Source organism: Parasteatoda tepidariorum, chromosome 9 (assembly GCF_043381705.1).
Source record: "Parasteatoda tepidariorum isolate YZ-2023 chromosome 9, CAS_Ptep_4.0, whole genome shotgun sequence".
Taxonomy (NCBI): Eukaryota; Metazoa; Arthropoda; class Arachnida; order Araneae; family Theridiidae; genus Parasteatoda; species Parasteatoda tepidariorum.
Genome location: NC_092212.1, coordinates 54,696,284 through 54,709,988, shown reverse-complemented (window position 1 = coordinate 54,709,988; position 13,705 = coordinate 54,696,284). Strand labels below are relative to the sequence as shown.

Below are 13,705 nucleotides of genomic sequence, written 5' to 3'. Positions count from 1 at the left end.
CTTACATATTTCTGGTATGTTCCTTAGAGACCACTTTCAGATATTGAAATGTTTTGAAAGCTAAAAATTTTAGTAATCAATAAGAAAATAACGTCCTTATTTTTAAAAAAGGATACTAGCTTAAAAAAAGAAACAATTGTGGTAGAAAACTAGCTGTTAGTTTTAAAATATTGATTCTTAACTCCTTATATGTTTAAATAATTTGTATGGTATTTATAAAACTTATGAATTAACGAAGAACTTCTTTACAAAAATATTTTCATAAAAGTATTACAAGAAAAAAAACTTGGAAGTTTTTAGAAAATCAAAATGCATTGTTATTTATGATTTTTTTCATTTTATTTTTTTTTATTTAAATTTTTTCTTTTTCACTTTATTTTTGTAGAGGTAAAAAGCAATAATTAAAGTTTCGTTGTTTTAGTAAAAAATATTTGTTTTGCTTAGAAATTTTTTTTTACCCTTTTATCCTCTATAAAGACATTTTCAGGGCTTAAAATTCATTAAAACTTCCTTTGTTCATAACGTTCTTTGTTAAAAACGAACGAAAGTTTAAACTAAAATATGCTGGTTTTCGGTTAAAAGATTAAAATGCAACGAAATTCATCGTTAGTTTTTCTCTGTTAAAGCTGTTCTCTTTTAGAACAAAGAGCGTTTAAATTCTAAATTAACTAGGATTCTTAGGAGCTTATTTAACTAAGTTTTCTTTAATTAATTTGGGTTCATAAAAAAATTATTCTAAATTAAAAATTTATCGTTAAACTAATAAAACTGTAAATCAATGGAGTTTTGTAATTATCTTTATTAAAATTCTTAAGACATTTCTCTTTTTATTTAATTAGCCATAAACTTTCTCAACTTTTATCGGAAAACAGAAAATCCATGCAACTTGAAACATGTTCTAGAGCTTATTTTGCATACATCAGATAACAAATTTAAAATTGGCATTTTTGAAAAAAAAGAAACTGAAGGATTTTTTACTTCTTTTGAAATTGTAATGAAAAATATCTCTACAGTAAATGTGTTATATTTTAATACATCCAACTCTATTGTATTTTTTAACTTTATAAAGTTAAATGGTTTGTCATATATCTAATAGTAATATGTATTATAACATTTCATAATGTAATTTTTTATGGTATTAAAAATATATTTTAAGCTAAAATACTGTTTACGGAAAAAATTTCCAATTTTTAACATTATTTTAAGTATAATGCGTGAAAAATGAGACAAAACTTATCTCACATTCTAGTTCAGAAAAAAAAATTTTTGAGCATTTTGAAAGCAGTTAGTATTTATTCTTAAACAATAAATAAATAAAACATCTTGAAAATTTTAAGATTTTTGTACTTTGGACTAAATCAAATGATTATTTATTAATTAGTGTAATTACCCGCCTAGTGCGTTGTTTCAAATAATTATAAGTTATGACGGGATAATTTTGATATTCCAGTACGAAAAACACAACCAACTTAATTGCAATCTGATTAGTATGATTAAAATACTGCCCTCAGCTTACACTAACAGAAAGAAATACAAAATAATGGAAATGTTAAACAGATCATAAGTTAAATTGCTCTTACCTTAGTGTTGTAGCAAAAGGTTCTCATGGCATTCTTGTGCGTGTTTATTGGAATTACAAACATTTGCAGGCTTGTGTGCTCAACTTAGGCTTGCAAACCTTTGTCAAATAGAACGACAGATAGCACAATACAGAGAAGGACAGTACGAAGATACATCCAGTGTAACAGCGGGATTCGAACCTGCTACCTCCACGCTCCTTGTGCGAACTCTGTTGTAAAGTTAATATGTACAAATTTACTTTAATTGTCTGGTGCCGAACTTTCACAGTACCGATTTGCGTATGCTACAAAGTCTTCTTTACAATTTGAAATTCATTGATTTCAAAACAAACATTTGCGAAAAATGCAGTGACTGAATGACAAGCAGACGGAAGTTAACATTTTTGTCTTGAATCCATTAATGACGATACTGTGTTAAATGAATGTGTTAAAATAAAATGAAACAAAATGCCCTCCCGAGTTCGATCTCAGTACCTGTCAAATGTAAAATAGTGACTCAAGGCAATAAATATAATTAAATAATTTAAAAAGTACTAATTAATATAATTAATATTAATATAATTAAATATGAATTAATATAATTAATATTAATATAATTAAATATGAATTAATATAATTAAAAAATTATATAATTAAAACAAAAGTTTGACACATGAAATTTCTTAACCTGAGGGGCTGGTGTAACTGGAAGTGACGCTATAACCAAAATGAATAAAAGGTTGTAGGTTCGTGCCTGGAAATCTGAATCACTAAATAATCTCAGCACTCACAAAAGAAAGCAGAGATTTTTCTTAGCATTTGTCTCTTTTGCAAACTTCATTTTCTACGCGTCAGCGGTGCTATGATTTGTGGGAAAATAGTAGATTGCGATATGGAGCTCTAGTAGCGTTAGAATTAGGGGAAACCGTAACATTTTGCTACATCTCTCTAATCACAGTGCTGACGTAAAATATCCTCAGTAGTAGACGGATCATGGGTTAGAGTCCTCTGTGGTTCTCATGGTCTTCCTCTTCATGTAACGCAAATGNCGAACCGGCTACCTCCACGCTTCTTGCGTGTTTTAACTCTGTTGTAAACTTAATATGTACAAATTTAGTTTAATTGTCTGGTGCCGAACTTTCACAGTACCGATTGCTCACACTACAAAGTTTCCTTTACAATTTGAAATTCATTAATTTCAAAAGAAAAATTTTCGAAAAAAAAATGTAGTGACTAAATGAATATATATATATATATATATATATATATTCTAAATACTTAAATTATATAAAGTTAATAATAAAATTTTTTTTTATATCTACATCTACGTCCTACCATCCTACTTACCACACAATAGTTCATTAATCAAGTAAAGTTTAATTTCGGAGGAATCTGTCGGAAATGAACATTATTGTTTCAAACTTATTAATGAAGACAGACTGTTAAACGAATGTGTTAAAATAAAATGAAACAAAATGTCCTAACGAGTTCGACCTTAGTACCTGTCAAATGCAAAATTGTGCCTCAATGCAATAAAATGGCTATGTAATTTTAAAAAAAGTTTGACTCATGAAATTTCTCAACCCGACGGGCTAGTGTAACTGGAAGTGACGGTGTAACCAAAATTCAAAAAAAGTTTGTAGGTTTGTGCTTGAAAATCTGGATCACTAAATAATCTCAGCACTCACAAAAGAAAGGAGAGATTTTTATCAGCATTTATCTTAAGTTACTCTTTTGCAAACTTCATTTTCTGCATGTCAGCGGTGCTGCGATTTGTAGAAAAATAGTAACATGCGATATGAAGCTCCAATAGTGTAAGAGTTAGGGGAAAATGTAGCATTTTGCTACATCTCTCTAATCAGTGTTGACGTAAAATATCCTCAGTGGTAGACGGATTATGGGTTAGAGTCCTCTTGCCATCAGGCTAACCGTGGAAGGTTCTCGAGCTCTTCCTCTCCTTGTAACGCAAATGCGGATTTGTTCCATCAAGAAGTCCTCCACGAAGGCAAATTTCCCCCAATACTTGATGCAGGAGTTCCTCTATCTTCTGGATTGGGTTCAAAATTACAAGGCTACGGAGTTGAACATTAGTAGTCGTGAACCCAAAAAATTGGGTCGGTTGTTCAAAGGCGGCTATAAAATTTCTCTAATGCTAATCTTAAGCTAATCTAATTGTAGTAACATATTTCTAAATATCTAATGCAAACATTTTGTTAATCTCTCTGACTTGCTGAGAAGCTAAAAAATACAAAAGTGTGCATGAAGAACATGTGTGTGCAAGTAAATCGTTCTGAAGTGTGAAAACAGTAGGTTCGATTCCAGCAGCAACCCAGGATATATGTTTCATTCTTTCTTTACGATACTGCTTAAGCAATATTGTACAAGATCAATATCTTAAAAAGTTATTCTTTTCATTTTATTTAAAGTTTATAATAATTTTGAATTGAATGATAAATTTTCTTTACTGTTTTTGTCAATAGAATCCCCCCCCCAAGAGTTTCATTTATAAATCTTCGTTTTATTCACTTTAAACAGACACTTTAACTTTCTTCAAGAACAAGTGAGAAAATCGCAAAATTAAGAGTGGACTGATCGTTAAGACACGGTTCCCAGCAGATCACCGAAGTCAAGCATCACTGGCTACAGTCAGTGTGAGGGTGGGTGACCACTTGGGATCAGTGTAAGTAGGGACCGAGGGTGTGCGGTATTGGTCCTCGCTAAACTGTTCTACCGTAAAGTGCTCGACTTCGTGTGCAGGTCGTCGGGCTACCGAATCAGAGGTTCTATCCCCTCTGCAGAGAATCAAAATTGTGATGGCGTGTCTTCGTATCATCCTCCGGGATGTTTCACAGACCGTCGCCAATAGACCATTGTGCAGCTCTAGTGCGACGTAAATGAACTACAACAACAGCAAAATTAAGAGTGTTTTAAGAGAAAAAAAAGCAGAGAGTGGGCATTAACTTTTTTCGGATTTTCATTTCCCTCCAAATTGCATCCCAATTACCAGAAAGAGCCACTTTAAATATAAAATTTCAAGATGGAAGGGAAAATGGCCGCCAACGGCCTCAGACGCCCAGATAGATTTCGATGGTGATGATGATAACTCTTTTTGGTGTTTCTCTGATCTCGCTTGCTAAACGCCCGGTTGCATGCAGGTAGCGGGTTCGAATCCCACCTTAACGCTAGATGTGTCCTCGGGCTGTCTTTTTCTGGCTATTTGTCTTTATACTCTCTGGCTATTTGTCTAGAGCTGCACATTGGGCTATTGTCGTTGATGTGGGTTACATCCCTGAGGATGATTCGAAGACTTCTACTGGGCAACCGTGTCTTTACGAGCAGTCCACAGCCAGTTTGTAAGCCATACTTATGTAATTGAGCACACAAGACCGCATGTATGTGTACAAAAAATAAAATACTTTCTACATGCAAGTTAAATTTTTCCTTTTTTAACACCGAGGGTGTGCGGTATTGGTTCCTGTTAAACTGTTCTACCGTAAAGTGTCCGACTTCGCTTGCAGGTCGTCGGGTTAATGAAGCGGGGGAGTCATCCCCTCTGCAGAGGATCAAAATTGTGATGGCATGTCTTCGGATCTTTCTCAGGGATGTTTCCCAGACCGCTGCCAATAGCAAATAGTGCAGCTCTAGTGCGAGGTAAATGAACTACAACTACAATAACAACTCCTTTTTTAACCGATTAAATATTTTCAATCCTTTACGAACAATAACGGGTTTAAACTTTTTCTGCGCACTCCGATATCACCGCATGCTTAAAAAAAAGAAAGAAATCACTTAATCGTAAATACGAGTACTCGGAACTTATGCTTTTTAAGTTTTAAAAGATTGATTACAACATACCGAACATTTATACGCATTATGAGTTGAGTTTTTAATTCTTGGTAATTGTAATTTTCTCCGCATCGTTGATGAAGAAAATGGCTTTTTTCATAATGTCTACGGTAAGATTNTGCAGAGAATCAAAATTGTGATGGCGTGTCTTCGGTTTATCCTCAGGGATGTTTTCCAGACCGTCGCCAATATCCCATTGTGCAGCTCTAGTGCGACGTAAATGAACTACAACAACAACAGCAAAATTAAGAGTGTTTTATGAGAGAAAAAAAAGCAGAGAGTGGGTATTAACTTTTTTCGGATTTCCATTTCCCTCCAAATTGCATCCCAATTATCAGAAAGAGCCACTTTAAATATAAAATTTTAAGATGGAAGGGAAAATAGCCGCTAACGGCCTCAGACGCCCAGATAGATTTCGATGGTGATGATGTTAACTCTTTTCGGTGTTTCTCTGATCTCGCTTGCTAAACGCCCGGTAGCATGGAGGTAGCGGGTTCGAATCCCACCTTAACCCTAGATGTGTCTTTGTGCTGTCTTTTTCTGACTATCTGTCTTTATACGTGACAAAAGAGCTAAGAGGTAATTTATTTACGTCGCACTAGAGCTGCACATTTGGCTATTGTCGTTGATGTGGGTTACATCCCTGAGGATGATTCGAAGACATGTCATCATAATTTTATTCCTCTGCAGAGGGTATGGCTCTTCTGTTTTGGTAGCTCAACAACCTGAGCTTGAATTCAGGCACTTTACGGTAGAATAGTTTAGCGAGGACTGATACCACGCACTCTCGGTCTCTACGAGGGCTGATCAAAGTGGTCACTCATCCGCTTACTGACCTCAGCCTGTGATGTTTGGCTTTAGTGTTCTTCTGGGCAACCGTGTCTTTATGAGCAGTCCACAGCCAGTTTGTAAGCCATACTTATATAATTGAGCACACAAGACCGCATGTATGTGTACAAAAAATAAAATACTTCCTACATGCAAGTTAAATTTTTCCTTTTTTAACACCGAGGGTGTGCGGTATTGGTTCCTGTTAAACTGTTCTACCGTAAAGTGTCCGACTTCGCTTGCAGGTCGTCGGGCTAATGAAGCGGGGGAGCCATCCCCTCTGCAGAGGATCAAAATTGTAATGGCATGTCTTCGGATCTTTCTCAGGGATGTTTCCCAGACCGCTGCCAATAGCAAATAGTGCAGCTCTAGTGCGAGGTAAATGAACTACAACTACAATAACAACTCCTTTTTTAACCGATTAAATATTTTCAATCCTTTACGAACAATAACGGGTTTAAACTTTTTCTGTGCACTCGGATATCACCGCATGCTTAAAAAAAAGAAAGAAATCACTTAATCGTAAATACGAGTACTCGGAACTTATGCTTTTTAAGTTTTAAAAGATTGATTACAACATACCGAACATTTATACGCATTATGAGTTGAGTTTTTAATTCTTGGTAATTGTAATTTTCTCCGCATCGTTGATGAAGAAAATGGCTTTTTTCATAATGTCTACGGTAAGATTATTCAACTTTATTTAACAATTTTTTTTAATAATGATTGTAAAATCCTTGAATCATGTTTTGTCGCATTTAAAGAACAATTTGATAGTTTCTCAGGCGTTGTCACTTTGGTTTTAAAAGTGTTTCAAATAAATGAATTATGATCACCTTTTGAAATGTGTATCTTACATCCAAAATATTGTTTAAGATTATTAAGATTAATTGTTTGGATTGTTTATTAAAATATAGCATGTTTTTAGCGCTAATATTTAAGCTCTCCTTCTATTTGTAAATAATAGGAATTATTTAAACAGATTGATTTTTTATTTAAAGTTTTAAATTCTTTGCGTTTATTTTTGAAACTTAAGCTTGAACATTTAGCCATTTTTTAAGAAACTGAACATCATTGTAACGAATTTAGTTGATCGTTTTAATATTTTTAATTACCATACATTATTTTTAAAAATTAAACTAACATTCGCCATAAAGGAATCATATTTTTGATACTAACCAAAATATTTTATTATTTTGATGAAAGATCAGTTTTCAGATTCAGTACTTTAAAGTTGCAAAATACTATGTATTTGAGCAGCGGTTTCCAATTTTTTTCGACTACGGAACCTTACATGACCGAGCATCTTTTGACCGCTCCCCAAACATACAAATAAAATTTAGTAGCTGCTTTGAACATACTCACAAAAAAATTTTTAACAATTATTGAATATTATTGCAATTACTATAATAATTGAACTATTCAATTTCAAACACATTACTTTTCTCTTAAAATATATAGAAATAAAACTAAGTTATATCAAAACTAAGTAAGGGTGAATGTAGAAATTTTAAATAATGCAATATATTTTAATTTCATCATTGGTAAACGGTTAGATAAACTAGATTTAACTTCAAACAGTTCTGTACCTATTTAGAGAATACGCTCATATATTTACATCCCCATTTTAGAGATTCACAGCATAATAATTTATAAGGTGATTCAAAAGACTACCAATTGATAATATTTAATGTAAAGAAAGACATTTATTTACAATAATGGTTTTATCAATAAAACTTCCTTCAAAAAATAGTTTTCATGACGAACAGTTGAGTTTTTAGGCCTGGAGTGGTATCTGCTCTGGTTCTGAATTTCTTTTCGTTGCATACATAATTAGCTAAAAATGAATAAAATAAGCCGAATTATGGTTTTCGATTAAGAACTTTTAAAAACGTTGAGAATAGTTATCAGAGAAACACAAGTCGTTGTTCTTGAATTTGGTCATTTTATTTTGATTTTAAAAGTTCGACGAGAAAAATTAAACTGTCTATAAATTTCGCAATTTTTTTACTACCATTTTTCTTAAATAATTTAATAAAAATAACCAGATTATCAAAGAAATGATGGTTTATTGTTTTGACAGAAATCTAATTACAAGTTTCGAAAGTTTATATTGATTTAAAAAAATAAATAAATAAATAAACTCTTTACCCCTGAGACTTTTCCACGGAATCCCTGTATTCCAAGGTACACCATTTTGCTGCATTGGAGAATAAATATAAATTGATAAAATAATAATCTACTAAAATTAACCTTTAACGTAAGTAATATCTTTAACTGTCGTTAAAATTGTTATCATAAACTTTTGAAAAACATAAAAAATTGCAAATGTTTTTAATTTGTATGCAATATCTCTAAATTTTGAAACACAAATTAAAGATTTAAAAAGAAAAATTAATGTTTGCGATTGCAAACGATTTTGATTTGTGATACTATTCTTAACGGGAGCTGTATATTTATTTCTACATTAGGAAATATAAACAGTGGTCAAATAACTTGTCACCTGCCACACTTTTGCTGTATATTTTATTTTCTGTGGTATCAAGGGTAAGAATCTCTTTGTTGTTTCAAGGGTTTACCGTGAAAGGTTTTGGTCGTTTTTCCTTCCGCGTACCGCAATTGAGGTTTAGTTCCCCTTAAAAAATCTTCCACGAAACAAATCACAATGCTCGATTCAGGAGCTCCCTTGTTTTGTGGGTAGGGTTCAAAATTACAAGGCTACGAAATTCAAAATTTATAGTCGGGAAGTCAAAATTGGGTTTAATACCGTACATAAAATATAAGGAATATTTGACTGAAGGTATCACAAATATTTCAACATCAAGAGCACTGAACTAAAGAAAATGGCAACGTGATAACAGAAATTTTATTCCGAAGAAATATAGCGAAAGCAGATGATTGACATCATTGCAAATTACGAACGAATTTAATTTAAATTCAGAAATAAAAATCTCTCCTAGAACAAACTTAACTTTTTAAACTCTAAAATCGGCGAAGTACTAAATATTACATGAATCAATTGAACACATTGCTTTACATAATGCATTAAGGGTCTTTTCTTTTCAACAGAAGGTCACATCAATAAATTCGCAAATCCCAAGGATAGACTGGTGTTAGATAACGTCACATAGTTAATGAAATTCAAGAGCAGGAAAGAGATGACAGTCGGTTAAAGCTACTAAGTTTTATGATTTCTGACCTGATGATAATTAGATAAATATTTAAATAAAATTAAATTTTAATCAATTTATTTCATCCCTTTTCATGACTGTCTCAAACAACCCATTAGGATTGTACTTGAAATGCGAAACGTATTCCCGGTAGGAAAAATATCGGCTGCATTATTTTGCGTTACATGGGTATCTATTATTATCGTAGTATATTATCGGCCGCGGATTTATTTTAGTCTTAAAACATTGATCTCCCCAATATCAACAGCTATTCTTTTATCAACACAAATCTTGATCTAATTAAGTTCCAGTTAATTTACGGTGTCTTCTTTTGGTAGCACAGTTAATTTATCTGCGGAATAGACTGTTTTACCTTTCAAAACTTGAGAACATAAATACTTCCAGTAGAAGGATGAATACCATTTAAGATTTAATAAAAAGAAATTTTATAATATTTTTGTTTGATTTGAGGTTGCTCTCGTAGAAAGAGAGCTCGCCTCACTATGAGGCGACCCAGGTTCGAATCCCAACGATAGCTGATCGATGCCAGTTCTGCACAGATTACAGTTATGATTTAAAGTATTCCCAGTGGTAGATTGATCATGGGTTAGAATACGCTTGCAGTTGGACTACCCGTGGGAAATCGTTATGGTTTTCCTCGCCATGTAACGCAAATGCTTGTTGCCTCCATCAAAAAGCTTCCAGAAAGGCTAGTTTGTTCAAAAGCTTGATCCAGAGTTCTATTTACTTTTAGTTTGAGTTTAAAATGACAAAGCTATAGAGTTTAACAAGTTAATAGTTGTTAACTCAAAATTGGATAGATTGTTCAATGCCGATTATTAGATTAAAAAAATATTTTTGTTTAAATAAAACATTAGTAGTATCTTGTGAATTTCTTGCAAAGTTACGATTCTCAAAGTCAATGACTTCTCCAAATGGTGATCTATCAAACTTGCCCTTTTTCACGATTTTGTGCTCTTTTCTAGGATTAGCCTGTTCGATATTTAATTATTTCAATATTAATAAGACACAAAACAAATTAATTGGCCAATCTTTTTTTTAAAAGCAACAGTCACGAATTTTGTACTATGTATGCTGGCTATCTTTTCAAATAATTATTATTCTACGGTATTTAGTTTTTCAAGAAATTGTTCTATAACAGGGGTTTCCAACTTACATGGGGCCCGGGGCCGCAATTAAAAGCACCAGTCAAATGACGGGCCGCAACTTTATCAAACTTTTATATAGGACTCTTTTAAGTTTGGAGGAACATTAAATATTACTGTCAGATTTTTATCAAGTTGTACAAAACAAAAGTATTGAATTACAAATTAAAATAAGTAGATTTTTAAAAATATTTAATTGCATATTAAAAAATTCTGGCTACAATAACTTTAATTGTGCATCTATGTATAAAATAATTAATGTGCAACACATATCAAATTGCTAAGATATAAAACTTGAAAGTATTTAAAACCCATATAGATTTCTTACGAAAATTGTTCGCAAAAAATGACAACTAATATCTCTTAGTTCGCAGGCCACAAAAAAAGGCTTTGCGGGGCGGATGCGGCCCGTCAGTTGATAACCACTGTTCTATAAAAACTCAGAAAAATATCATCGATGGGTTTTCAGTGGCTAGAGGAAGACCCCTATTCTATATGTTTGGGCTTTTAGTTAAAAGACAAACAAAAGAATATCTGTAAATATTGTAAGGCACATTCCTAACGAGATTTGATTACGCTGGTAATTTTATTAGAAATTTAGAAGCATATAAATTGTAGAAGTTTTCGTTAAGCATAAGAATTTTTGAATATTACACTTACATAATCAAAACATACTGATTAGAAATATCTTTAAAATCAGATTTATTTCATTTATCTCCAAATATAAATGCGATAAAAATCGTATATGTGACTTAAGCTAATATTATTTAAAATACATCCCGTTGAATTTTTAAGAGACTGGAATAAAAATGGAAGGAAGAGTTAAATCAACTAATAAGAAAACACAATTTTTATGAAAACGCCATTTAAATTTTGAAAAGGCTAATTTCATATACGCACACACGCCATCAAAAATGCGATGTCGTTCATTTATATGAGCTGGTCTTTTGAGAAAATGTTCTCAAATTTGCATAATGTTTGAATTACAGAAAAGTGAATAAATAATACTTTGAAATTTTTCAAAGTCACGTTCCGCTCGACATTTAAGAAGACGCTATACTGTGAAAGAAACTTATCGTGGCAAATTCTGTTTTACCTCCATTAATAATTTAAAATTTATAGTATAGAAAAAGTATGTTCAGGAAAAACCTAGAATAAACCATGAAGTTTAAAATGCTGATTTTTTCTTCGCATTATCTATATGAAAATAATAATCTTAATAATTAGTTACGTATACATGGTGTTTCAAAATAACTTGATTAAAATGACAGGCGGCAAAGAAAAAGATTCCCCAACAATTAGATCACGAACGCTATCCGGATCTGGTAGAGTTTTTTTTAATAAGTTTTATACAAGGGCCATAGGCAAATACCATTCTATTAGGGGGACCGAAAAGTAATGTCATTTCGGCGCATTAAATATTTGTTAGTCTTAAAAACCAATTCATTTTTTTTTCGATCCGGCATTGAAAGGTTGTTGCTAACGAGGGTGAATATATTATTTAATGAAAATTCAAATCTTGAAAGCAAATATAAAATGCACCAAACTGACATTACTTTTCGGTCCCATTAATATATTATTTTATTCATACTGTTTTTCAAAATGTGTTATACATTTATGACCAGATCTGGAAAAGCTTTTTTAAGACTTGTGGATACTATTGCTGAACAATTTCGGAATTTTAATATTGAAAATTATAACTTATGTTATTCTTCGTGAAAATTATAACTTATGTTATTCTTCGTGAAAATTATAACTTATGTTATTCTTCGTGAAAATTATAACTTATGTTATTCTTCGTGAAAATTATAACTTATGTTATTCTTCGTGAAAATTATAACTTATGTTATTCTTCGTGAAAATTATAACTTATGTTATTCTTCGTGAAAATTATAACTTATGTTATTCTTCGTGAAAATTATAACTTATGTTATTCTTCGTGAAAATTATAACTTATGTTATTCTTCGTGAAAATTATAACTTATGTTATTCTTCGTGAAAATTATAACTTATGTTATTCTTNCCAACATCATGTGATTTTTAGTTAAAGACAAACAAAAGAAAAACTTTAAATATTGTAAGGTACATTTCTGATGAGATTTGATAACGGTGGTAACTTTATTTACTTAGAAATTTAGAAGCATGTAAGTTATTGTAGAAGTTTTCGTTAAGCATAAGAATTTTTGAATATTACACTTACATAATCAAAACATACTGATTAGAAATATCTTTAAAATCAGATTTATTTAATTTATCTCCAAATATAAATGCAATAAAACTCGTATATGTAACTTAAGCTAATATTATTTAAAATACACCCCGTTGAATTTTTAAGAGACTGGAATAAAAATTGAAGGAAGAATTAAATCAACTAGTTGGAAAACACTATTTTTATGAAAACGCCATTTAAATTTTGAAAAGGCTAATTTCACATACGCACACGCGCCATCAAAAAATGCGATGTCGTTCATTTATATAAGCTGGTCTTTTGAGAAAATGTTCTCAAATTTGCATAATGGTTGAATTACAGAAAAGTGAATAAATAATACTTTGATATTTTTCAAAGTCACGTTCCCCTCGACATTTAAGAAGACGCCATACTGTGAAAGAAACTTATCATGACAAATTCTGTTTTACCTTCATTAATAATTTAAAATTTATAGTATAGAAAATGTGAGTTCTGGTAAACCTAGAATAAACCATGAAGTTTAAAATGCTGATTTTTTTTCGCATTCATTATCAATATGCAAACAATAATCTTAATAATTAGTTATTTATACAGGGTGTTTCAAAATAACTTGATTAAAATGACAGGCAGCATAGAAAAAGATTCCCCAACAATTAGATCACGAACGCTATCCGGATCTGGTAGAGGTTTTTTTTATAAGTTTTATACAAGGGCCAGAGGCAAATACCATTCTATTAGGGGGACCGGAAAGTAATGTCGTTTCGGCGCATTAAATATTTGTTAGTCTTAAAAACCAATTCATTTTTTCGATCCGGCATTGAAAGGTTGTTGCTGACGAGGGTGAATATATTATTTAATAAAAATTCAAATCTTGAAAACAAATATCAAATGCACCAAAATGACATTACTTTCCGGTCCCATTAATATATTATTTTATTTATACTGTTT

The 13,705-nt window shown here is 31.6% G+C and overlaps 1 protein-coding gene across 8 annotated transcripts in view; it reads left to right on the top strand.

The window, feature by feature from the left end:
* LOC107455557 (uncharacterized) overlaps nucleotides 1-13,705 on the top strand; it is an 84,523-nt gene that overhangs the window by 34,151 nt on the left and 36,667 nt on the right. The window contains exon 1 of one of the 8 annotated variants that reach the window (XM_071185944.1): nucleotides 6,741-6,916. The exons of 6 other annotated variants lie outside the window; for them this stretch is intronic. The gene's annotated coding sequence lies outside the window, so the exon portion shown is untranslated. Of the gene's footprint in view, nucleotides 1-6,740; nucleotides 6,917-13,705 lie in introns of those variants that run through there. One more of the 8 variants, XM_043040494.2, reaches the window with a different exon arrangement.